This window comes from Canis lupus, chromosome 28 (genome assembly GCF_048164855.1).
Source record: "Canis lupus baileyi chromosome 28, mCanLup2.hap1, whole genome shotgun sequence".
Lineage (NCBI taxonomy): Eukaryota > Metazoa > Chordata > Mammalia > Carnivora > Canidae > Canis > Canis lupus.
Window position 1 is genome coordinate 26,446,886 of NC_132865.1, and position 21,874 is coordinate 26,468,759.

The 21,874-nt window shown below is 34.6% G+C and overlaps 1 protein-coding gene and 1 long non-coding RNA gene across 8 annotated transcripts in view; one reads left to right on the plus strand and one right to left on the minus strand.

The window, feature by feature from the left end:
• LOC140620334 (uncharacterized) overlaps positions 1 to 21,874 on the minus strand; it is a 47,149-nt gene that overhangs the window by 22,732 nt on the left and 2,543 nt on the right. For 4 of the 7 annotated variants that reach the window (XR_012020125.1, XR_012020120.1, XR_012020123.1 and 1 more), the window contains exon 2: positions 16,604 to 16,750. This is a non-coding gene — a long non-coding RNA (uncharacterized lncRNA). Of the gene's footprint in view, positions 1 to 2,045; positions 2,121 to 16,603; positions 16,803 to 21,874 lie in introns of all 7 variants that reach the window. The other 3 variants (XR_012020122.1, XR_012020121.1, XR_012020124.1) reach the window with 2 other exon arrangements.
• The window catches only part of PDE7A (phosphodiesterase 7A), a 116,043-nt gene that overhangs the window by 22,703 nt on the left and 71,466 nt on the right, over positions 1 to 21,874 (plus strand). The window lies entirely within an intron of this gene.

Sequence of the window (21,874 nt, forward strand, 5' to 3'; positions counted from 1 at the left end):
CTGAAGTGCAAGTTGGGGGGTGGGGTGGGGCACAAGGCAGTGCTCAAATATCAGGGGCTTGCAGTACTAGTTGAGGCAAACTTTCTTGGTTGAGGCTGCATAGAAGCACAGGAAAGCCCTGGGAAGGCCCGAGGTTTTCTCCTACTTTTGACCCTCAAGTTGCATTCTTGCACCAAGGAGACTTGAAAGGGCCCTGTGGAAAGATAAACCTGGGGCAAACTTAAAATGAGCTCCCCTTCCTCCCACACACAAATCCATGGGAAGGGGTGGGAGCCTTAGTGGCTCAGGGGGTTTGAGATAAACTCTGTCTAATCACATATTGACCCCTAAGTGATACAAAGGGGTAACCCCTAGGAAGCCAGGCTTAAAAAATAAAATCAGTATATTTAAAACTGAGCAGAGCTATCAGGGACTGCATACCTCAGGAAAAAAGACTTTTTACATGTTTATTAGCCCAGGTAAGATACTAAACAAAATGAAAGAAGTAAACAAAACAGCAACAATACATATAAGTCAGAAAAAGAATCAGAATCCTGAGTTGCTACATAATATTATATAAAATCTCTAGGTTTAACAACAACCAAATTACAAGCCATGTAAGGAAGCAGTGAAGTATGACTCATGCACAAAAAAAAAAAAAAAAAAAAAAGACTGTAAAAAAGAATCCTCTCTGAATGTCCCCAAATGTTGGGACTTAATAAAGACTTAAACTATTATGAATATGCCACAAGAACTAAAGGAAACCATGTTTTAAATAAAGGAAATTATAACAATGTTAGTCAACAAATGGAGTTTCTGGATGGAGGGTATAGAGATAATAAAAACAATAACAACAAAAAAGAACTAGTTCATATGACATCATGGGAGAGTACTTCACCTCTGTAGTAGTCTTTCCCAAGACTTATAGCCTGAGTCTGATGATGAAAAAAAAAAACAAAACAGGCAAAAGTGAAACTCAGGATCATTCTATAGTAGCACCTGACCAGTGTTCTTAACATCTGTCAAGGTCATGAAAAACAAGGAAAAACTGAGAAATTATTACAAATCAGAGGAGACCAAGGAGACATGATGATTGAATGCAGTGTGGTATACTGCATTGGATCCTGGAACAAAAAAGGGAAAAATTAGTTGAAAAAATGGTGAAATCTGAATAAAGTCTGTCGTTAGGAACCAATGTTAATTTCTTACTTTTGACAAATTGTACCATGCTTATGTAAGATATTAACATTAGGGAAAGCTGGGTGAAGCTTATACAGGAACTCTCTGTACTGTCTTTGCAACTTCTCTGTAAATCTAAATTATTCCAAAGTAAAAAGTTAAAATATCACATGGAAATTCTAGATTGAAGAATATAATGCCTGAAATGAAAAATTCACTAGAGGGGTTCAACAGTCTTTTTGAAGTGCCAACAAAATCAGGGAATTTAAAGACAGACCAATAGATATGATTCAATCTGAAAGATAGAAAAATGAAGAAAAAGGAACAGAACGTTGAGATCTGTGGAAAACATCAAACATACAACATATCTATAATGGGAGCCCCGAGCTGGGTGATGGGGGAAGAGAAAGAAAGAGAGAGAAAGAGAAGGAGGGAGGTAGGTACAGAACACAGTCTTTTGGAAAAATTTCCAAATTTGATGAAAAACTTTACACATCCAGAAATTGATTGAACTTCAGTAGTTTAGGAGGATAAATACAAAGAGACCTGTGCCTAGAACAGCATAGTCAGTTTGTTAAAAGACAAATTTGTCCGATTTTCAAGACAAAAATCTTGAAAATCAAGAGAAAAATAACTCGCTACATACACATCAATGTGATTAAAAACTGCATTCTCATCAGAAGGCTATAATGGGATGACATAAGGAGGCATAATGATGACATAAGGATGACATCAGGAGGCTATAATGGGATGACATAATCCAAAGTGCTGGAAGAAAAAAACTGTCTATGAATAATTCTGTATTTAGTAAAACTGTCCTTCAAAAATAAAGGTGAAATAAATACATTCATATGCAAAGATAGACAGTTTTTAGCAAGCAGACCTACCTTACAAGAAATACCGAAAGAAGGAAATGATGATGCGTTACCAGATGGTAACTCAAATCCATAGAAAGAAAGACACTGGAAATGTAAATATGTAGGTTAATATAAAAACTTTAATACTTTTTTTCCTCATTAACAAAAATACTTGAATTGTACCTAAAAACGAATTTAGTATCTGCAACATTTCATTACCCCCACCTGCTTGTACAGTTCATTCATCCCTGCTGTGAACAGTTTGTTCACAGCTGTTTGCCTTTTGGTTTGTAGAATCTCAAAATTTTTGGCTTCAGAACTTCTTTCCATTCTCTTTCTATTCCATTCAGAGAGTTTCTACTTCAGTGGGCTTTATGTATTGATATTTTTTGTATTAGAAAATAAAAAATATTTTTAAATAAAAACAGTACCAGTTACATGTATAACATGTTTTTTAATGAAAAAAGTATTCAAAAGCAAGAAAGGTAGGAGAATGGCATTGATTTTACACTTTTCAAATCTCATTAGTGTCTGGTTTAATAGAAAACCACTGGGTTCTCATATAGGCTTCTGCATTGAACTTACTGAAATATGTTGATTTGGCAGAAGTATATAAAGAAAATCTGAAAAAAAAAATCCTGGCCCCACTCAGATGTAGTTGGAAGAGGGAGGTGTATAATAGTAGCCTTTAATTATAATTACAGGTGTTTTTCTTTGATATGATGCCAGAACTCAAGAAATGGTAGAGGTTAGTTGCAATGTGGAATCTAAAACATACTGGTGAATTTTTTTATTTATTGCTCTATCAAGCAGTGTACTTTGTTACATCAAAACCCATCATTCCTACTGATCTGTAAAGGATAAGGGAATAAACAAAAGTTTTATGTCTGAAGTAATCTGGAAAAAAAACCTGATAGAATAATCAAGTGTTGTATAAGAATATCTTTTGGAAAAAAAAAAAAAGAGTATCTTTTGAAATGGCTTTTATTAGTATTTGAGATTTCTAAATTTAATGCCTTCCGTATGTTAGGGCTTCATTTAAACTACTGGAAGTTGGAATCACAGATTATCTATTATGACTGTGTACTTAATTTGAAACCTACTTATATAGAGCGTCATCATCATCACTGTAAAAGCTGTACCTCTTGTGGTAAAGCTAAGTAATTTAGAAGGGTATAAAATGTAATTAAAGGAAAGTTCGCCTTACCAATCCCCAAGAGATAAGCAATGTTAATAGTTTCTTGAATGCTTTTCCTGAAAATATGTTCACATACAGGACTCTTGATACGAATACATGTGAAAATCTTTTTAAGCAAATGGAATCATATACGTATCCTGAAAATACATAAATCTTGGATATTTTTATATTAGTATGTCATTCTTTTTAAATCACTAGTTAACATATATGTTATTAGATTGGCTATTATGAGAAAAATTTTAGTAATGAAAGCACCACTTTTAAAGTTGTTCTCATTCAGTTTCTGATCCTTTGTTAATGTTTTTATTTGTCAAAAATAATAAAAATCACTTGCAAACTGAAATTGGATGCCTTGGAAAGTGTGCAGGTTTTTATGAAGTTCATAGATGTGATGTTAAAAAACTCAGAGCCACTGATAGACAATTGAAAAAGAAAATTTTCAAGGATGACATCTTAGATACTTTTAAGGGAGCCTGATTTGATTACAGTGACTTTTGATGTAAATGATTAAAGAGAAGGCTCTTAGGAAAAATGGATGAAGGCATTCAGTATTTCTGAAAACAAGATCTTTGTGATCATCTCCAAAGAGAAAACCATGAAAGGTATGGTATATTGTGTTATCATACAATTTTGTTGAAAAGATTACACTAAAAAAAGGGTCAATACTTGATTCTTTTTTATTCTAAGAAATTTGTGCATAGATGAAATTGTAACCTGTCAAATATAAGATAACTTAAAACTTATTTTTACATTTTTATTTTATTTTTCAAGTCAAATTCTTGAAAATCCTTTATTATTTTCAGTATTTACAATTACATTTTGGTCCTTACCTTAGATAATTCACTTAAGTGACCTTTGCTCAAAGTCATTCATGCTTAGAAACTTAGGAATTCATGAATTCCATTATATGGATGTACTATATGTAATTTAATCACGTCCCTGCCAGTCAAGGATATTTAGGCTGTTTGTGTGTGTGTGTCTTATGAACATAAGACAGGGATAGAGAATATCCTGTACACATATCTTTACATTCCCATGTGAATATGTCCATGGAATACATATCTAGAAGAAGGAGAACTTGGGTCTAAAGCTATGAGCATTTACAGTTTTCCCTAAAAGGATTACGTGAATTTATAATCTTACTACAAAACTCTGTATACACATTCACAGTGTACTCCTTATTGTCCACACCTTTTCTTGAATTAGCACAGTGAGATTTGTAGTGTAATTTTACTTCCTGAGATTTGGATAGTCAGAGTAGGGACAGTCCAGATTATAAGGGGTTCGTTTGAAAATGTATCCTAATCTGTTTAGCTCCTCAGTTGGATAGTGAGAGTGTGAATAACACAGGATACCCGTTGTCTCTTCACTGATGCTGAAGTGTTGTGAGTCTTTGTAATCCTTGCCAGTATGATAGGTTAAAATAAAAATGTCTCATTAGGTTTGTTTTGCTTCTCTTTAATTGTAAGTTAGAGTATGCATATTTTAATTTTAATGACATTTACATTTAAAAATGTATCTTGCAGTTACCTTCTTACTGTATTACAAGAGTGATATTCCAATATTAGGGAAATAAAGACTTATTATAGTATTACTAATATTTATCTGATCTCTCTAACCTTATGGTAAATTTTTATATAGCAGTTTTGTATCTATTTAATGAAATGTCTCATTTTTTCCCCTTATAAGGCTTCTGGTTCTATGTTATAGTTAGAATATTACCTTCTGTGCTTTAAGATAATAAATATATTCTTGTATTCTTCTACAGTCTTCTACACTGTTCTCTTGATAATTCTGTTTCCACAGTTTGTTCCTCATGTTTTGATCTTTGCTCCATGTGGAATTTATTGTAATGTAAGGAATAAGGCAGAGATCTAATGTTTTTTTTTTTTTTTTATCTCCACTCACTATCCAGTTTCTCTTAAATTATTTATCAAATAATGTATCTTTTCCCTGTTTATTTAAAGTGTCACCTCTACTGTATGTGAAATTCTTGTATCTTTTTGGTCTATTTCTGGACTCTGATTCTGTTTCATTGATCAGTCTATTCATGTGCTAGCATTAAAGTTTTAATTATTACAGCATAATAATATTTTTTAATATTTAATAGGACCATTCTCTCCACATTTCTTCCCTACCTAATCTTTCATACTTGTTTATTATTCTAGAAGAACTTGCTGATAGACTCACGTCTGCCTTCTCACTACCCATAAATGATCCTATTGGTATTTTTACTGGGATTGTTTCAATTTGTGGTTTAGGCAAATTTACATTATGAGAATTAATCCAGACAAAGTGGTTAGAGTGGTGCCTGGTGTAGAATAAACAGCCAGGAGACTAGCTGTTGTGCTGGATATTCTTTTTGCCTCTTCAAATATATTCTTCACTTTCTCCATCTCCAGGCTCTCTAGTCCTCTGGCTTCTTATTGGATTTGGCTAATAGGTCTTGTAGGAGATGGATGTGTGGGAGGAAAGAGGTTGTATTTCCCAGCCTCTTATCCTATAGAGTTGTGTTTGTCCTCCTAAGGCCACACCTTCTGCCAGGGTAGTTCTTCTCCCATACTGAGAGACCTTACTAGGGTCTAGTAGTGACAGTGATAACAGCTCCCTGCTATTGCTTGTCCTGTGAGTATGCCATTATTTTCCTGCTGGGAGGCTGATTGATGGACCTGCTTTCATCTTCTGCTTCTCCTCCTCCTCCTCCTCCTCCTCATTGCTGATATTGAATCTCCCTATTGCAATCTTCTTTGAGAGCCTTTAGTAGAGGTTAAAATTCTCTTTATAAAGCCCTTTATCATTTGTCATTATACCCAGGTTTTCTTCTATTCATTTGCAGTTATAAATAGAATCTTTTCTCTTGTTACATTTTCTAACTAATTGGATATAAGCAAGCTATCAGCTGTATACTGAATTTTCTTATTGTTTCTAATAATTTTTCAGTACCTTGTTTATTTCATAATCACCTGCAGACAGTGCATCACTTTGAAATAATGATAGTTTTCCCTTTTTTTTTCTTCATGAGGAGTATTTATTTGGGAATGGTTTTATTCAAATATTTTTGCACATCTGTTAAGATACTTAAAATTTTTCACCTTTGATCTACTAATTTAGTAAATTATCTTATTAGATACACTAATACTAACTTACCCTTATTTTCCTGGCCTAATTCTTACTTGGTTAAGCTATCGTATTCTTTTTAGGATTCTACTTGCTGGTATTTTGGTTAGGATCTTTGTAACAATATTTTTTACTGAAAATGATCTATAGCTTTCTCTCCCCATCCAGTGTCATGTTGTGATAGCAGTACTTTGTTTACATCACCCCAGTATTTTCAGCGGCAAGTTAAAAACAGTAAAGAGAGAAGAGATTTTACACACACATGTAAATATCTTTAAAGCAGTGAGGAAGTTAACTTGTTACCAGGGAAACTGGCATCATATCTTGCTGATTATAAAGCTGTCTTTTGTATCAAACTGGTACAAAGTACAGTTGTTACAAGATGTGTATGTAATGCTGTGGTGACATAAAATACCATCTTTCACTTGATCTTTTATCTGCTTTTCCTCATCCTATGAAGAGAAATGGGTAGGACTTTGCCACATTTAGCAGATAAGAAGGTTTAGATTCAGACAGATTTCTGCTTGCCAGAGGTCATATGGCTAATAAAGTTTATCTCTAGACCTAGAAAACAAACCTTGTGACACATGGTCAATGCTCCTTTGTTTCATCATCTTTAGGAATAGAGTCAGTGAAATCAGATCACACGTATATTTCAGAATAGGAGAGACCTTGGCTCAGATTTTATTTTCAAGGAAATTATGTGTGAAGAATTTAGCACTTTTCTTATAATGCATATTATAATTCAATTTATGCCTACAACATCATCTTAAGGTAGTCAGAGAACAGGTTTATAGCGTAATACTATACATGTCAGAAATCACCCAATTTAAAAACTACATGAGAGGTTTATACAGGCTCTTCCCAGACACAAATGGAAGAAAAAAATAGCGTGTCTTCATATACTCATTCTTCCCTTTAAAAGAATGAATTGCATTTTTTCTTTATTACTAAGTTAATACATATTTATGAAGGAAAATTTAGGGAAAAAGGCAAAAATATCAGAATCCTCTGTAATTCTACCACCCAGAGATACCAGTGTGAACATCTTGGTGTGGAGCCCAACACTTCTACTACCTATCTAAATGTATTCTTTTTCTCTGCCTCTTACCATGCATAATGTTTTATAATCTGTGCATAATTCTTTTATAATCAGTTTTTAAATCTTATATAGTAATTTTTCATATTATGAAATATAGCAATATTTCAGATACTAGAGACTTTTTTCTGAATAAAGTCTTATTAGAAACCCAAATTAAGGTACGCCTAGGTAGCTCAGCGATTGAGTGGCTGCCTTAGGCCCAGGGCATGATTCTGGAGTCCTGGGATCGAGTCCCACATCAGGCTCCACGCCCGGAGCCTGCTTCTCCCTCTGCCTGTGTGTCTCTGCCTCTCTCTCTCTCTGTCGCTCATGAATAAATAAATAAAATATTAAAAAAAGAAACCCAAATTAATGCAGTGTTTTATGCTAAAATTTTTATATTGTTAATTTAAACGCTAATATGGGAATGAAAAGGTTGATTTGTTGAAAAAAAAATTTAAGATAGGGTTGTATCCAGTGGTGTTCTGGAATGCTTATTACCCACAACTTGGATGAACCTAGAAAATATTATGCTAACTAAAATAAGCCAAACACAAAAGATCATGTAGTGTATGATTCCATTTATATTAAATACTCAGGAAATATATTTCCATAAGGACGAGGTTTCTTTGGATCTCTAAAGGAAAAATAGAACTGATTTGTGTTACTTGATGATTTCTACAATATACTTACTGTGGTTGATTTGAAGCTATCAGTGCTGCGTCACTGAATGAGTTGGTAAGAAGAGAGGTGCAGAATTGGCTCTTCTGAGCCAGTGTGAGCAGGCTCCAGCACACTAGTGGTTTAAAAGCTAGAATGTTTTTAGTTACAGGTAGCAAAAATCTTACTCCAGTGTCCTTAAACAAAAGATTTACCAAGAGGATTCAAGGTTGAATGGTTCCAGATTTGTTTAGTTCAACAGCTCAGCAGTATCATCACTGACCCATGTTCTTTCTTTCTGTCTTGCTATCTTCAGTATGTCAGAGTTGTCTTCACACCAGCTTTTACCATGGTTGCAAAGTGGCTTTAACAGTTCCACATATCCAGACATCACAACTTCCAGAGGAAGAAAGGGCTTGCCTCTTTCCTTTCATATTATTTTAAATGGGGGGAAAAAATCCCTTGGGACTCCTTTAGCAAACTTTCCATCACATCTGATTTTATCACATTGCTATTTTCAAACTAGTCTCTGACAAGCAAGATGGAACTATTATGATTGGTTTGGACCAGTCAGGATCCACTCTTCTGATCTGAGGCTGCCAGCTACATTCTCCTGAAGCATATGGCTGCCTAGACATCAGAACAAAATGTTGCTTCTTTTAGGATGGAGGTGGATGGATGTTGGTTGTATAGCCCACAGTGTCTACAGCACAGGCGTTGGGGATGACACTTCAAGTTGTATTATCAGCTTCAATATTTAATTTATGTTTCTATCTTGATTGTGTAGTTTTTCACTTATTCAGAAAAGTTGCAAATGTTACAGTATTCTTCCCACCTCATTCTGTGAGGCCAGTATTACTGATACTAAAACCCAACAAAAAAATTACAAGGCGATTACAGACCAATATCTGTTATGAATAAGGACACAAAAATCCTAAAAAAAATACTAACTGAATATAGCAACATATAAAAAGAATTATATGCCATGACCCAAGTGGGATTCATCTCAGGAATGCAAGGTTGGTTTAACATCCACAAATTATTGTAAATTATTGTAATATACCATGTCAATAGAATACTAAAAGTCAAATGATTATATAAATAGATGCAAAAAACACTTGACAAAATCCAACATCCTTTCATAACAAAACACTCAAAACCTAGGAATAGAAGTGAATCAAAAGGCATCTGTGAAAAACCCACAGTTAGCATCATACTTGATGATAAAAGACTGCTTGCTTTCCCTCATAAGCTCTGGAGCAAGACAAGGATATCCACTCCTGCTATTCTGTTTAACATTGAACTAAGGTTCTAACCAGATCAATTAGATAAGAAAAAGAAAAGGCTTCTAGGTTGGAAAGGAAGAAGTAAAACTGTTCATAGATGACATGATCTATGTAGAAAACACTAAGGAATCCCCTAAAGAATTATTAGAACTAATAAATGAGTTCAGCAATGTTGCAGGGTACAAGATCAGTATACAAAAATCAGCTATGTTTCTGTCCACTTGAGATGAGTAACCCAAAAGTGAACTTAGAACACTTCATTTACAATAGCATTAAAAAGAATAAGATGCTTAAAAATAAATTTAACAAAAGAAGCATCGAACTTATTCTCTGAAAACCACCAAAGATTATTTAAAAAGAAATTGAAGATCCACATAAGTGGAAAAATATCCCATATTCATAAATTAAAAGACCTAATATTGGTAAGGTGGCAATATTGATCTTCAGATTAAGCACAGTCTCTTTCAGAATCCCAACTGACTTCTCTGTAGAAGTTGACAAGCTCTTTTGAACATTTATATGAAATTGCAAGGGACTGAGAGTAGCAAAAAATCTTAAAGAACAAAGTAGGACTCATAATCTCTGGTTTCAAAACTTATTACAAAGCAACAGTGATCAAGACAGTGTGGTATTGGCACTTATAATCCTTAAGTAATTATCTGGGGAACCTAGGGATCAGTGGAATAAAGTTGAGTGTCAAAAAATAAACCCATGTGTCTATGGTCAGCTGGTTTTTGACAAGAGTGCCTAGACCAAAAAAAAAAAAAAAGGAGTGCCTAGACCATTCAATAGGGAAAGAACAGTCTTTTCAGTAATTGTGCTTAGAAAATAGAATAGCCACACAGAAAAGGATGAAGTTGATCGTATGACTTAAAATGAATCTAAGAACTAATTGTAAGAACTAAAGCCTATAAAACTCTTAAAACCTAGGGCAAATTTTTATGACCTTGGATTTGGTCAAAGAATTTTTAGATACGACACCAAAAGCATAAGCAACACAAAAAAAATAGATGCATTAGATTTCATCAAAATTAAAAACTTGTGCTTCAAAGGACACTATCAATAAAGTAAAAAGCCCACAAAATGGGAGAAAATAGTTGCAATCATATATCCAATAAGGGACTTACATCTAGACTGTACAAGGAACTTCTACAACTTAGTAGTAAAAAAGGCAACTCAGTTTAAAAAAAAAATGGGCCAAAGATCTGAATAGGCATTTCTCCAAAAAAGATATATAAATGAATGATAAGCACATGAAAAGATACTCCCACATCTTTTCCATCAGGGAAATGCAAATCAAAACCACAATGAAAGACAGCTAGAACAAAAAAGAATAAGTGCTGGCAAGGATGCGGAGAAATCAGAACCCTCATACACTGCTGTTTGGAATGTAAAATGGTGCAGCCACTTTGGAAAAGATTTTGGCAGTTCCTCAAAATGCTAAACATAGAGTTACCAAATGACACAGCAATTTCACTTCAAAGGGAAATGAAAACAGGTCCATGCAAAAACTTGTACTTGAGTATACAGCAGCATTTTTCAAATAGCCAAAAAGTAGAAACAACCTAAATGTCCACCACATGATGAATAAACAAAATGTGGTATATCCATACACTGGAATGTTACTCAACCATAAAAAGGAATACTGATGCGTGTTACAACTTAGACAAACCTAGAAAACTTTTTGCTAAGTGAAATAAACCAGACATGAAAGGTGACAGCATGTGATTCCATTTATATGAAATATTTAGAAAATGTATTTCCATAAGGACAGAAAACAGACTGGTGTTTGCCAGGGGCTTGGGGGAGGGGAGGATGGGGAATAACTGCTTATGAGTCTGAGGTTTCCTTTGGGATGATGAAATATTCTAAAATTAACAGTGTTGATGGTTACGTGTATCTGTAAGTAGACTAAAAACCATTGTTATTGTGTGTTTACATGGATGAGTTGTATGGTTTGTGCACTGTATCTCAAGCTGTTTAAAAAATATTATCAGTATTTAAAGCTTTCCTTATGGTTTCAGAATACTTATAAATTAGAGATCCAGAAGTTTGAAGGAAAAAGTCAGAAATTTTTGTTTCACTGTGGAGACAGTAATAATTATCTAAAGTTCTATCTATCTTATTTGTCATGAGCATAAAAGTTAGCAAAGTATGCCAAAGTTGCAATAAGTATTTAAAATTGTACAGTCCTAATGGTGCTTATATGTTAATCCGTTAGTATAAAACTGCTTTGTTTTAGTGAAATATGTGAACAGATGCATGTGAGCTTTGCCTTGCATTTATTTGAGGAGTTCAGTTGCTTTAGCATAGCACAAGTTTACATGAGGAATCTTGCACAGGCCTAAATTAAAAAAGGTCCATTCAGAGCCCAAATTTTGCTCATCAATAACACACATATAAAACATTCAGGTACATGCACAGAGATGCCAACAGATGGCCTACTTTAAGATTTGTATAAAAAAGTATAGGTGTATTTATAATTTATATATACTTTATATATTTAATAGTTAAAATTTTAAATGTTTGAATATATGCATTTTTTGAGAAATAATTCCCATACTTTTAAAATTCACTCTTAAATTGTACAGTGGTTTTATATTCACAAAGTTGTGTGATATTTCACTACTGTTATCTAAATTCAGAGCACTTTCATCATCTAAAAACTACATATTAGTCATTCATCACTTTCCCCTTCCCTGTCCCCTGACGACTAGTCATCTATTTCTGTCTCTATGTACCTACATATTGAATATGTGCATTATTATAAATTTTAAATAGCTAAAAGTATCCAAGAATTATAGGCAGTTTCAAAAAGTTTGAGCATGTATATTTTACAACATTCACTTTAAACGATTTAGATATTCCATATTTCTATTTTTATAGTCAACTAATTAATCCCTTTATTGTCAAATATTTAGAAAGTTTACAGTTTTTCACTATGAACAATGCTGTGATGAAAATCTTTGTTTTTTTTATTTTATTTTATTTTATTTTATTTTTAATTTTTATTTATTTATGATAGTCACAGAGAGAGAGAGAGGCAGAGACACAGGCAGAGGGAGAAGCAGGCTCCATGCACCGGGAGCCCGATGTGGGATTCGATCCTGGGTCTCCAGGATCGCGCCCTGGGCCAAAGGCAGGCGCCAAACCGCTGCTCCACCCAGGGATCCCGTGTGATGAAAATCTTTGTAGTTAAATCTTTATCCTTATTCATGATCATTTCGTTAAGATTAATTCCTAAAAGTGGTATAGCTAGTTAAAATACTAGGTTTAGTTTTAATTCTTGATACATGTTGTCAAATTACTTCCCAGGAAGCTTATATCAATTTACACTCAAACAGTAATGTAAGAAAGACTCAAAAAGTTGTTAGGTGTAATAATACAATAAATAATTAATGTTTTAATATGGAGAGTGATATTATTTAATTATTTATTATTTAATTGGGAGAAAGAGTGATATCTTTCTCCCAATTAAATGTTTACATGACTAATTTTGAAAATTTTCTGCTTGAAACTTTCGAAACTTTTCGGTGAGCAAGTCATCATTTAAAAATTAGCTGTACTTGAATCATTACCTCAAATTAGCAAAATTCCTGTGGTACTGATCTATATTCCAGGTTCTAAACAAGAGACTCTTTAAATATGTTTTATTCATGTGTTATAAACTGCCTGTTATAAATATCTAACTAGTTCTTAACTGTCTATAGAATGAATTAAAACTTTCAGTTGTACCAAATTACCCATTTTAGGGTTTTTTTTTTTTTAACTTTTCCATTAAATCTTAAAATAAGTCATTGTAATAGCTAAAAATAACTGGACTTTATTTTTGTCTTTACAAATATGTGTTGGAGGTGTTAATAATGACAAGACTTTCCTAATAGGAAGAAAAATCAGTCTAGATTGAGGCAATGAGTTGGCTACAAGTATGGTGGTAGTAATGTCTCGGCTATGTTTAGGAAATTTTGCGTAATTGATTGGAATTAGGATACGTATAGGGGAAAATGAAATAAAAAGGTTACATTTGTGCCGTAAAAACAAACATTAAGTGGTTTTCTATATCTTCTTGTTAATAAAACATAAGATAAGGAAATATGTATGTTGAAGCACTATGTATACAATTTGATGAGAGGGTAAATTATTTCATGCTCTTTGGTGTGTCCCCTTTTTAACTTTGATCATACAGGTTTTTCTTAGATCAGCTAACTACCACCCCCCCCCCCCCCCCCCCGTCTTACCAGCTTTTTAAAAGAAAGATGATGGTGTACTGAATGAGGTATATCTCTTCCAGAAGTGTGCATCAGGGGTGAGGATATTGGGGAGGGGGAGGGTTGTGCATACACACACACTTTGCCTCATCATCCTGTGGTCAGTGATTCTCATATGAGAATGGCAAATCCCAAGAGAATCTGGGAATTTGGCAAGGGATTCATGAATCCATATGTATTTGAAATAGTTAACTTAAAAACATAAATCCCAAACCTGTATGTACTAGTGTGTTTCAAATGTAAGTAGATACTGTTGGGATTAAGTAAAATTATTTAAATATAACTCCTGAACTCACAATAATGTTCTGTATTTTCTCAATCAGTGGATGTGTTTTGTGTTCTTTGCTGATAGTCAGGTGCAGCCACCAGAGGAGACACAGGAAAGGCTCAGGGAAAACCAAAGTTTATTACTCAGAGGTCCCAGAGACAGGAGACTGAGCACAACATGCAGGGCCACAGGGAAAACAGCAGGGTGTTTGGGTAGGCCGGAGATAAAAATGAGGGGAGAGCATTAGGGCCACAGTCTTTGCTGGGGGTTTCCAGGGAAAGACAGGGCAGAGTGAATGGTTTATGGTTGGGAGATTTCAGTAATTTTGGTGGGCTTTGAGCCATAGGAATGGTCCCTAGTTGCCAAGTACCTGGCTCTGGGTGATTAAGGCCTTGGGATAAAGGATCTGATGAAGAAGGTCTGGCTCTGGGTTAGTTTGCACATCAAGGACATGCTCTTGGCCGGGCCCTTTGCTGTCTCCAAGAATTGCCTAGGTCTGGGACAGGTATTCTCTTTCCAGCTAGAAAATTTTCTTGAAATGTCAGAACATCATAATATACTGATCTTAAAAAATAGGATACAGGGTATCAAGAAGATTAACTTGTATCATGTGGGGCTATGCAAAGTATTTGATACTTAAGAAGATTAAACACCACCTATGCCAGCATGTTTCATTTCCTAAAAGAGTGAAATTGTGATCTAGACTGTGTTAACACTTGGGCAAATTCCTGACTGGTTTGATACTGTTAAATGCATGGCTGTTGTTGATGGAGATCACTGCAAATGGACTATTACCATTGAGTGGCAGCTGGCAAAAAACTGAAAAGGAGAGTCAGACTTCTTTTACTTAACGATAAATTGCTTTTTTTTTTTTTTTTTTTTTGGTATTCCTGACTGCCTCATATTGTAACTTAGAGAAACTGGCAATTTAAATGAGAGCTGGGTTGAGGGGTGCCTGAATAGTTCAGTTGGTTGAGGTTGAGTATCTGACTCGTGACTTGATCTCAAGGTCCCGGGATTGAGCCGGGCCTCAGGCATTGCATCCAGTGGAGAGTTGGCTTGAGTTTCTCTCTCTCTCTCTCTCTCTCTCTCTCTTTCTAATAAATAAATCTTTTTTTTTTTTTTTAATAAGAGCCGGGTTGATAAACAGGGAAAAGCCATTTTAAAGAATTTGAATCAAGTTTTGTATGCCTGAGTATATTATCAAACACTGGTTAAAGAGTGTTAGATAATTTTTAAAAGTGTGTAAACAACTTTAGTTAACAACTTTATTTAATTAATAACTCTTTGTATGCCAGAGAACTGAATAAGAACACCTTGGTGTGAAGTTCCTGGGTTATCTTCATGCATGCTATAGCTATCTGTTATAGTCCTTATTACAACTTTGTGTCCAAATACTTTCCCATTTTCCAGGTGGAGGAAACTAAGGCTTTCAGAATGTAACTTGTATCAAGAGTCTGTGGTTAGGAAGGGTAGATCTCAGATTTGAATCTATGATGACATAACCCAAAGCCTCTGCTCCCCTGTTTCAATTTTTAGAGGATACTTAATTTGCAAGAGTTTCAGACTTGAGAATCCTTAACTTTAAGGAAATTAGATAAAAATAATTTTTATTTTTTTATAGTGCTAAAATGCACCTAACATAAAATTTGCCATTTTAACCATTTTTGAATGCACAATTCAATGACAGTAAATACATTCACAGTGTTATATAACCCATCACCACAATCCATTTCCAGAACTTTTTCATCATGCGACATAGAAACTGTGTACCCATTTAAACAGTAACTTGTTCCACTCTTTCCCCAGCTGGTGGTAACCTCTATTCCACTCTCTGTCTCTATGGAGAAAAAATATTTTTAAAAGATTTTATTTATCGGCATAGAGAGAGCACATGTGAGCACGAGCAGGGGGAGTGGCAGGCAGAGGGAGAGAGAGAAGCAGGCTCCCTGAGGAGCAGGGAGCCTGATATGGGGCTCCATCACAGGACCCTGGAACCACCCAAAGCCAGACACTTAACCGACTGAGCCACCCAGGTGCCCCTGGAGGAAAAGTTTTTAGTGAGAGTTTTGTTGATGTTAGATGATACATTAGGTTTTAAATTTCTTTATAGAATATTAATTATAAATACATTTATTTTGGAAAAGTTCCATGTACTTCAATGCAAATTAAAAGTTATTTTTGTCTTTTTAATTCTTTGTCTATTCTATTTTAAATAAAGCATTATAATTATATATGCTAAGTGCCAAAGCCTTCATGTTATCTTCATTTTATTAAATATAAACAATTGGTGTTAAGAGAAAGTAGCTCTTTTCTGAACCTTAGAAAACTTAGCTTTTATACATTGTTCTAGTTAGAGCTCCTTGAGGGTAGCATTAGTTGCAGTCAAGTCATCAAAATTGTGGCAAATCCAAAGTATGGCAATCTTTTTTGCCAACCTACATACATTTGTATTCTCCTAGCGGATGGTTGTCACATTGCATATGATTTGATTCAGGCTATTTTTTTAATGAACATAGTATGTAATTATTGCCCATTGTGTATTCCATAGTAATAGTTACTAGAGGTGCTCTATACTTTGGCCAGACCCTGGACTTTGGTCTTTTTTGTTTCATATACCCATGTGGTTATGAAAAATCCAAAGCTCAGGTTCACCCCCTCTAACCTACTTTGACCTTGAAATGAAAGTCAGCTTCAGTACTCTGCTTACCTTTGTGCATTCCTCCATTTACCTAGTTTTTGCCTGTGGATTCCTTATGTTCTTACAGCTCGTGGATTCATTTCAGTAGATATTTTCTATATTTTCCACTGTTTTCAGTTTTCAGTGGTAGGTTTGGTTCTCTGAATTAGTCCACCACTGGAAATAAAAGTGATCGAAGAGCCTTTAACAAGAGATTCGTTCATTCCACCTAATAAATAATATAATAGGAACATGGGTTTTGTTTTAGTTAGCCACTATTTATCTCAACAACTTCTTCCAAACCAGTGTCAGTTACAGAACTGGATGGAAGAAGTTTTAATATTAGCTGCTGTGTCTATTCTATTTCATCTTCTACAGGAACTAAATCAGCCTAGATTAGGGAGAGAGGAACCAAAATTTCTTTCTCTAGCTAGGTCTATAAGAAATTTTAAGCCCTGGGACACCTACCTGGGTGGTTCAGCAGTTAAAGCGCCTGCCTTAGGCTCAGGGCTCAGGGCGTGATCCTGGAGTCCTGGGATGAGTCCCTTATCAGGCTCCCTGCAGGGAGCCTGCTTCTCCCTCTGCCTGTGTCTCTGCCTCTCTGTGTGTGTCTCTCATGAATAAATAAATAAAATCTTAAAAAAAACAAAAACAAAAACAAACTTTAATCCCTAAAAGGGGATTTGGTTTGAGATTTGTTGAGCAATGGCTTTCTTGTCACTTGCTTTTTGTACTGTATTCAAAGATGTTTCTTGCTTCTTACTGGCTTTAACTTTACTGATATGTAAGAGGGAAAGGAATGTTATTTGCATATATGTGTGTGGGGGGAACAGACTGGGGGGTGCTATTTAATTTGAATGTTACCGATTGTGAAATTTGGCCTTTTGCCCTCCCAGTCCTCTCCTGCTTGTGAGCTTTAAGATTTGGTTTGGGTTTTAACCATCTTCTCTCATTTGGCAGTTTTACTATATCGTCTTGATTAATAGAGGATTACTCCCAAATCCCTCTCTCTAGCCCAATTCTCTTTCAAGGCCTTTATGAAACCTTTGAAGCATCTTGAATTTTCATTTTTCACAAATCCCTAAGGTAAATTCAATCTCCATAGGCCCCTCGGGTTTCGTATTAGTTTTCTAGGACTGTCATAACAGAGTATCACAAAGTGGATGGTTTAAGACAATAGAAATGTATTATTTCACAGTTCTGGAGGCTAGAATTCTAAGATTAAGGTGTTGGCAGGGCCAGGCTCTCTCTAAGACTTTAGGGAAGAATCTCTCCCCCACCTAGCTTTTGATATTGCTGGCAATCCTTGGCATTCCTTGGCTTGTAGATACATTACTCTAGTCTCCATCTTCATATGGCTTTCTCCCCGTGTGATTGTGTGTCTTTGTCCACGTTTTTCTCTTATTATAAGAACACCAGTTTTTATTAGATTCAGAACTCACTCTAACCCAGTATGCCCTCATCTTAACTTAATTGCATGTGTAGAGAACCTGTTTCCAAATAAGGTCACATTCACAGGTATCCATGGTTAGAAATTCAACATATCTCTTGTGGGAACACAATTCAGTCCCATAACAACATGGTATATTTCGCCATTTATGTAGTTCTTTAATTTTTCTCAAAACTGCTTTATAGTTTCATTGTACAGATCTTGTTGCATGCATTCTGTTAAATTTTTCCCTAAGTATTTCAAGTTTGTGGATGCTGTTGGAAATAATATTTTTTAAATTTCATGTTCCAAACATTTTTCATAAATGTGTAGAAATACCATTGGTTTTATATATTGGTCTTATGTCTTGTGACCTTGCTAAATATTAGTTCTCATAGTTTTTTTTGTGTGGAGTCTTTAGGATTTTCTACCTTGTGGAGTCTTTAGGATTTTCTACCTACACAATCTGATTGTCGTGCAAATAAAGACAGATTTTCTTCTTTCTTTCCAGTTTGTATGCCTTATGTTTCTTTTTCTTGCCTTAATTAGTTGGCTGTAACTTTTAATACTATGTTAAAGTGGTAGAACAGACATCCTGCCTTGTTCATGATATTAGGGCAAAGCATTGTTTTTTATTGCTAAATATGATAATGGCCATAGATTTTTCATAGATCTTCTTGATTGGGTGAGGAAGTTTTTATTTATTCCTATTTTAGTAAGTATTTATCATAAATAGTATTGAATTTTTGTTAAATGCTTTTTCTTTGTCAATTGAAATAATTGATTTTTTTCTTTTTATTCTGTTAGTATGTTGAATTACATTTATTGTATTTTCAAACATTAAGCCAATTTTGGATTCTTGGGATAATTTATACTTAGTCATAATGTATTTCCTTTTTATATATTGTTGGATTTGATTTTCTAATATTTTCTTAAATACTCTTGTGTCCATATTTATGAGGGTTTTCATCTATAGTTTTCTTTTCTTATAATGTCTTTGCCTGATTTTAGTATCAGTTGATTTTTAGCAACTTTATTGTCATATACCTTGTAGTGATTTTTTGTTTTGCCTATTTGAAATTCATTGAGCTTCTTTAACATCTGGATTGGTAGTTCTTCTCAAATTTGGAAAATGTTTAGGTAATTTCCACTGATCTCTTTTTCTGTAGTGTTTAGTGTACTGTTAAGCTCAACTGTGAATTTTGCTATATAGATATTGTATTTATCAGCTTTAAGTAATCCATTTTTTAAAAAAGTTTTAATTTCTTTTTTCATTGTATGTTTCCCTTTAAATCTTTGAATATATTATAATAAGATTTTAGAATTTCTTTTCTACTAATCCCATCAACTTGACCATTTCCAGGTTTGTTTTTATTAACAATTTTTACCCCTTGGATCAGGTTACTTTTTCTTGTTTATTCTCATAATTTGTAATTTTATTTGTCATTCCTAAAAGAGTGTTGAGTTTTGATTTGGCAGGTGATTTAGTTAGTTTCTGATCAACCTGATCCTTTTCGGCATGTTATGAACTTTGTTAGTGTGGACCTAGAACAATGTTGTTTAATAGAATTTTCTGCCCTTCTCCTATGGTTGGCATTTCTGGGGTCTCTGTGTAATGTCCCAGGTATTTTGTGAGTGCTCTTTTGTGGTTGGTTGGGACTTGTGTCTCCCAACTCCCCTGTAGTAGTTCTTCCCTTGGTTGTTCTGGCCTCATGGAATCTCATACTACACGTAACTAGCTTAGTATTTAGCCAAAAGACTCAAGGAGAGACCCACTTTTGGAATTTTGGGGCTCATTTTCTTCACACTTTAACTCTCTGGTAATCTGTCCTGCAAATTTCAAGTGCCTTAGCCTCCCTGAACTCCAGTCTCTGATTCAATAATAGTACCGTGAAATTCTGGAATTGGCAGAGAAGGTCGGTTGTTCTAGCCTGTTTCACAACTGCCCTGACAGAGACTTGTTTGAGACAGCTCTTCTCAATTTACATGGCTCAGTTTGTAGAAAGTACATAGATAGTAATATTGAGTCAAATTCTGTTTTCCACAGATTTATTGCTTGTTGGTCTTATTTCCACCTCTGTAATTTCACAGAATAAAGCTTAACTCCTTAGATTATTTTATCTCATAGCTGTTTAACACCTGTTCTGTCCCTCTTTTTATTTCTTTACCTAAAGTACCTCAACTTATAATACTATTATCCCTTATGTATATTATTCTTTTTTTAAATGTATATTATTGTTATCTGCATCTTAAAATGCCATGTATGTATACATCTTCCAGTGTGATATTTAGAACTGAATGCAGTTTTTTAAATGTGGCCTCTGTTGAGAAGAGTGGAACATCCTTGATCTGGATACTTACCTTTCATTGGCTCCTAAGATTGCCTTTAATTACTGCCTCTTATTAACCTAGAGATTAAACATCCTGACCTTTTTAAAGTTATTTTTAATTAAACATAGTGGTTTATCCTTTGCATTTTATATGCATTTGTCTGATCTGCACCCCAGGACAGATGCACAGTTCTCTTAGTTATCTCTAGAATTCTTCCACTAGTTTGGTATCACATACTTAATCTCTGGGTATGTTTGTTTAGTCAGCTAGGAGTCTGCTTTACCGTAGTATGGGGCTCACATTGTTCTGTTTTGTTTAAGGTTGCCACCAGAGACTTTGTGTGCAGCTCTGCCTAAAGTAACATGTCCTGTGTTTGTGACATTCTCCTGGTCTAATAATATACTTGTAGTCTTATACTTACAGAATGCACACTCAATAATCCTTTTTTAAGCTCCCACTCTGCAGATCTATGCTACTGTTTTTTCCTTCTAAAAATTGTGATTACTTTCACCTTCCCATAATTTCTGATATATTATGAACAATGGATCAATAAGCAAATCTTTGTTATTTTAATGTCATAAGATAGTTGTAGCAGAATTTATTTATTTATTTTTAAAGATTTTATTTATTTATTCATGAGAGACACAGAGAGAGAGAGAGAGGGGCAGAGACACAGGCAGAGGGAGAAGCAGGCTCCATGCAGGGAGCCCGACGTGGGACTTGATCCCAGGTCTCCAGGATCACGCCCTGGACTGAAGGCAGCACTAAACTGCTGAGCCACCGGGGCTGCCCTGTAACAGAATTTAAATTTTGTTTGTAAAGTGGTAAGGTGGTTTTACTCTTTCCTCTGTACTAGGATTATTGTGCCTGCTGCCATCAACTACTGAGATTCTGTATAACAAAAAAACTTGATTCAGAGCTCTAAATCAGTATGACAACAAAGGTTTTAATTGGTAGAATTCCCATGTTGCTATGGTTTTAGAATATTTTTTGTTAGTTATTGATACTTTGTATTTTTTGTTTCATATCTCTTGAAATTCATAGTATTTGAAGAATATGAAGCCCTGATATGTGGATTTCAGTAAAAGAAATGAAAAAAAAAACCCACTTTGCTATATTCCTTGTGATTAAAATTGGCTGGAATTCAAAATGATAAAAGCACAATTGGAGGTTTTGACTATAGTGTTCACATTTTTCTATTGTAAATTTGGTTATACTTTTCCACAGACACAACATTTGTATAAAGAACTCTGGGATAGGCTATTTCCGTCCTGAGAATCCAAAATTATAGACACTGATGTCAATGCAGATGAGGTTAGCCTAATTTGGTCAAGGGAAGGACATGCTGCCTCTCTATATGGATAGCTAAAGGCCATTGCCAAGATTGACAGGTGTCCTGTGGGTGGCAGAGAGCCCCAGGGATAAAATTTGTACTTGGATTACTTCTCTAAAACACCACGATCAAAGTCATGTCTTTTCTTCCTATTGATCACAGTTTTTAGTGAGGTCTGCTTGTAATACTTTAATTTTTCAGATAATTA